This window comes from Mustelus asterias, unplaced genomic scaffold (assembly GCF_964213995.1).
Source record: "Mustelus asterias unplaced genomic scaffold, sMusAst1.hap1.1 HAP1_SCAFFOLD_811, whole genome shotgun sequence".
NCBI lineage: Eukaryota > Metazoa > Chordata > Chondrichthyes > Carcharhiniformes > Triakidae > Mustelus > Mustelus asterias.
Window position 1 is genome coordinate 173,108 of NW_027590758.1, and position 5,635 is coordinate 178,742.

General features: G+C 41.5%; 1 non-coding gene across 1 annotated transcript; it reads left to right on the plus strand.

Annotated features, from left to right (window-relative positions):
• The first annotated feature begins 5,285 nt into the window (after positions 1 to 5,285).
• Positions 5,286 to 5,358, plus strand: trnat-ugu (transfer RNA threonine (anticodon UGU)). Its single transcript has one exon. It is a non-coding gene; the product is annotated as a tRNA-Thr (tRNA).
• The last annotated feature ends 277 nt before the right edge of the window (positions 5,359 to 5,635 follow it).

A 5,635-nucleotide genomic window follows, 5' to 3' on the forward strand; every position in this document is an offset into this window, starting at 1 on the left:
GATTGGCCATGCTAAAATTGCCCCTTAGTGTCCTGGGATGCGGAGATTAGAGGGAGTAGCGGGTAAAATATGTAGGGATATGGGGGTAGGGCCTGGGTGGGATTGTGGTCGGTGCAGACTCGATGGGCCGAATGGCCTCTTTCTGTACTGTAGGATTTCTATGATTGCTGGAAACTGCCACGTATATAAAAACATCGACACTATCTCAATCACTCCTGCACCAGTCTACCTCCATGTTTATAGCGAACAGCATCCTGTCGCTGTAATTATTGTTTTATTACACGTTTCATTTATTGATGCACTTGCCGCGTCAAAGCTTATATCAATCTAAGGCCTTGGTCTAAATTACTGTGTCAGGCTTTGTCTCATTTTATATTATACAATGCCTAGAATCAGACAAAATTATTCTCGGCCCGGTGTCAGTTTTATAACGTTTGATGTTCTCTCCTTTATTATGCGCTAAACCATACCGCTGTTCATTTTGCACATCATTCTCTCTCAATTATTACTTTACTCTGCATTGCCTCACTTTTTATTCCACTGGGCTACATCTCTGTTTATATCACGCTAGATCATGTCCCTATATTCTGATAGCACCTATATGAGTTTCCATTACACGAGAACCTGTCTCAGTTGAAATTATTGTGCACGTTGTCTCCGCTGATATTAGAATAAATCTTGTCTTTGTTACAGCTGCATGTCTCTGTTTATATTAGAAAGTACCACGCTAGTTACTAATACACTAGACCTTCTCTCAAGAATTATTGAACTGAACCCAGTCTCGATTCAGACTAGCGCAGGTACTGGATAAATAATTGTTGCACTCGGCCCTGTCTCTGTATTACTGAACAAACGCCTACCCCCAATTATTATTTAATCATACCATGGTGATGGATTGGCCATGCGAAATTGCCCCTTAGTGTCCAAAGATGTGTAGGTAACGTGGATGAGCCATCGTAAATGTGCAGGGCCATCGGGGATAGGGTAGAAGGAAGGGTAGAATGGGATAGGGTAGAAGGACATTTGGGCCGACTGACCTGGATGGGATGCAGACTCTATGGGCCAGTTGACCTTTTTTTGCACAATACGGATCATATGGCTCTATGTCTAAGAAATATCACATAATTTCCCTCCTTAAATATTTGTCTGCTTATTTATTTAAATTAATCTATTTTCTATTAACCCAATTTGGAGAAATAAACTTTCATTCAGCAAATTTCCTTCAATTTTCCAGTGATAACCTTCAATCCATTTCCGCCTTCCATGAGTGTATGAAAACCCTAAACAATTCATGTATTCAATTGAAGAATAGGTAATACTGTAATTATTTATTGTCAACCATTCTGTTCTGTGCTTTTGTTTACAAAATGATTTCAGACTGACTATTTTCCCAGCGTTGACTTATTTGTCTTTAGAGATCAGTTGGAAAATGAATAACTCACTGTCAAATGGCGAGGAGATTTTTAAAAAATGACCTTCTCAGTTTCTCACTGAAATTCCTGATATAAGACTCGAATATGTTCCGATTTGTGAAAATGATGCCGAAAATGAACTTGGATGTATAGCCGACAGGAGATAATTATAACTTTAATTCTCAGTCCTCTTATACCTATTGATGCAAAGGATGGAAACATCTGCTGCTCTCCAGAGAAGGAGCAATATTTCTGTGTAACCGTTACCTTCACCAATTCCATGGTAACCAACCTAAATATTTTCTACTGTGTATAGGTTGTACAATGTCGGTAATACGATTAATCAAGATCAGGTGTATCATAAGGGTGTTCAGACCTTGTGTGGTATAAACAGTGATACGGGCTGCTGAACATGGATCGCAGTGGTTCAAGATGGCAGCTCATCACCACTTTGTCAGGGGCAATTAGGGAAGGGCAACAGATGCCAGCGATGCCCAAATCCCAGAAATGATTAAAAACTATTCAGGAACAACAGAGACAGAATCTAATCTAATATAGACAGATATGCTAGCGCAATGGTGACATAAACTGACCGGGAGAGTCATGTAAACCAATGTATGGGATATATAGAATAAGAGAGACAGAACATGATATAACATTTTAATAAACAGTTTTGTGCGTGTGATCATTCTCGAAAAAAGTAATTTGTCCAATGATAACCGGCAGGTGTCAAATGAAACAAAATCAGATATAGGTTCTAATTCACAACTGATTGGCTAACGGTTTCCAGAAATAATCATGGAGAATTAGAATATTATAATTTGAATGACCGGCTCCAGTGTATCACTAACAGAGACAGCTGGGCCCGGAGTCGGACTGGGAACTGATATAAGTAAGCAATCATTTCTAGGGCCTGAGTGCAGCTTTCTTTGTCATGACGAGTCTCGTAGGGATTTGTGTGGCAAACACGGATTGAAAACCCGATGACGACCGCAGGAGTGACTGACTCTACCTGACTAAGAGCTGTTATTCCCAAGGGGGACAATGGTGGCGGGCTCCATAAATTTCTGTTATCTGAGGTAACAATGCTGAATCTGTCAGAGGAACAGAAAATAATCTGTTCCTTCTCTTTCCTACAAACAGTTCCACATTTACAGACAGAATTAGGACATATGATGACTGAAAAGTCAAAATATGAAAACTTCATCGGAGGAAAAAAGAACAGTGCAATAAATATTAAGGGCAATTGTGCTTTTCCTAAATAATCGATCCAATGCTAATTTGTTCAAAGTGATACTCTTATCTTAACACAAGACGACAGCTGTATAAATATTGCATTCTATTCAGTCTCAATGAAGGGCAGGGAGAGACACAAAAAGGATGCGAGGACAATTACATAGATGAACCATTCAACTGGTCCCATTCTTGAAAACCCTTCAAATTTTAACCCCATGAAGGATATATCTTATTTATTTTCTAAAGTTACTGTGAAATCTGATTCGATCACCCTTTCAAGCTCTTTATTCCAGTTTATAACAACGTTTGTGTAAAAATAAACAATTATATTTCTGTCTCCCTGCTCAATAAAATAAATTTGTGCCCATTGGTTGCTGACCGTCCTCCCAGTTGAAACATTCTCTCTTTAATTACCCCACTCACAACTTCATGATTATGAACACTAATAAAAGTGTTCAAAAGATAGGAGATAGACAGAGACACCGGGAGAGTTAGCAGAAAGAAAAACGGGGTGCTGACAGATAAGGAACAAAAAATAAAAAGCAGATGGAGAGAAAATGATCAAACAATGCAAGACAACAGCTATCATTCCCTTCCTTCACGGAACCCGGGGGAGCTCAGTGGCTAATCCACTGACCATCGAGTTATGTCCGGGAATGGAAGCTCTCAGCAGATCACACCAGGCTCATTTGTAAATGTCACCGCAATGTGATCTGTGTGATTCTGCCCTGGCTCTGTGGACAGATATAGGCCGCACTGACAGATGTTCTCACCAGATTGGGGTCCATGGAGTTATTTTCTGCTCAGAAGTGAGATGTGTGGTTTGCAACCGGCAGCAAGAAACAGGAAGTTGTGTTACCTGAGAATGAAACAACCAGGGCCAGTTTGATGTTATCACCGTGAACAGTCTTCCTGACTGTGAGGGTGAACTCACTCTGACAGCATCAAGAACAACCACACAGATTGCTGCCAGTCTCAGTATTACATTCACCTCTATTCCCATTTTAATGAATCAAGAAAATGATCATATTTGGGGTTTAAATAGATTAATTGCAGTGAAGATGGACCGAAGGCTATCACTGAGAAAAGAGGGAAAATTAAAGCAACATTTTTTTCCCCGCAGAGGTATTCCATATAAGAAAGTTTAAGTGTGTTAGGTGTTGTGTGAGAGAAATCGAGGAGAGAGGTTAAGTGAGTGAACTGGTTTGTTTCCGACACTGAATTTTCCGCTGAAGAGATTTTTGTACTTTATCTTTTCAGTCACAAGGTGCCTTAAACAACAATTTTTTTTTTTTAAACTCGTAGCCAGATCCGTGTCCTGGATACCTGTGTAAGTGAGTTAATGGAGACTGAGAGAGAGAAGAGAGGTTATCTGATTTAGTTGCAGTCTGAGACAGAGAAAGAGAGGAGAGAAATTCAGTGAGTCATTTGAAAGATGCATTGCGTTGGCAGCGAAATGGCCAGATGTACATCACATTCAAGAGCGTCCAGGGCAATTCATTAACTTTAGGTATTGGCTGAGGCATAGAATGTGTAACCATAGAAACCCTACAGCACAGAAAGAGGCCATTCGGCCCATCGAGTGTGCACCGACCACAATCCCACCCAGGCCATACCCCCATATCCCTACATATTTACCCACTAATCCCTCTAACCTGCACATCTCAGGACACTAAGGGCAATTTTTAGCATGGCCAATCAACCTAACCCGCACATCTTTGGACTGTGGGAGGAAACCGGAGCACCCGGAGGAAACACACGCAGACACGAGGAGAATGTGCAAACTCCACACAGACAGTGACCCAAATCGGGAATCGAACCCAGGTCGCTGGAGTTGTGAAGCAGCAGTGCTAACCACTGTGCTACCGTGCCACTACTGCGTTACCGTGAATACTGAATAAATTACCGTATCATGTTTAAAGGTAATAGCAATTATTTACACAGTGGTTAGCACTGGTACCTCACACTGTTACGGGCACAGGTTCCATTTCGGCCTTGTGTGGTGTTTGCACATTCACCCCGTGTGTGCGTGGGTTTCCTCCAGGTTTACTGCTTTCCTCCGACAGTCTAAAGATGTACAGGTTAGTTGGAGTGGCCATGCTGAATAGCCCATTAGTGTCCATTTGCTGTGCAACGTGGCGTACGTTTATTATGTTCCTCAATCTCTTCTGAACAAGAGGATGTTACAAGTTTCATCCCAAGCTTTCAACAAAATATTGCAGACAATCCGAGAGCAATTAAATATTACACGCAGCACCTAATAGTTATTAACAAGACGAAACGCATTCATCGAACCCCTTTCATCGACAGAAATATATTACGTTTTTTAAGCTAATATCCGTCTTTTCTCGCTCGCCCCTTCTTTCTTTCCATCTGTCAGACGCATTTTTATAGAAAACCAATTGCTGAGACACTGTCTGCTTTATTATTATGACCAAATATAAGACAAAGTGAGGCACGGATGTTTCAGTAGTGCACGACATAGAGCCGAGCGCAATAATATCTGAGATGGAGCCGAGTGTAACAGAAATGGCCTCTTGACTGAACAAAAACTCAGAAATAATGATTTGTAGCATTGTCGTCATGTAATAATAAATGAAGCGGCATATTTCGTAAATTAAAGTAATAGCAGCATTTGGCTCCATGGCTCAGTGGTTTAAGCACTGGCTTTGTAAACCAGGGTTCGCGAGTTCAATTCTCACTGGAGCCTGAAAACAAAATCTAGCTGATAGAAGCTGCACGGAAGAGACTGGGAGGCGAAGCAGAGAGCTTTGATTAGTGGAGGGAACAGATCGGATGGCATTTTAGTGCGGCACGGTAGCACAGTGGTTCGCACTGCTTCTTCACAGCTCCAGGGATCTGGGTTCGATTGCCGGCTTGGGTCACTGTCTGTGTGGAGTTTGCACATTCTCCTCGTGTCTGCATGGGTTTCTTCCGGGTGCTCCGGTTTCCTCCCACAGTCCAAAGATGTGCGGGTTAGGTTGATT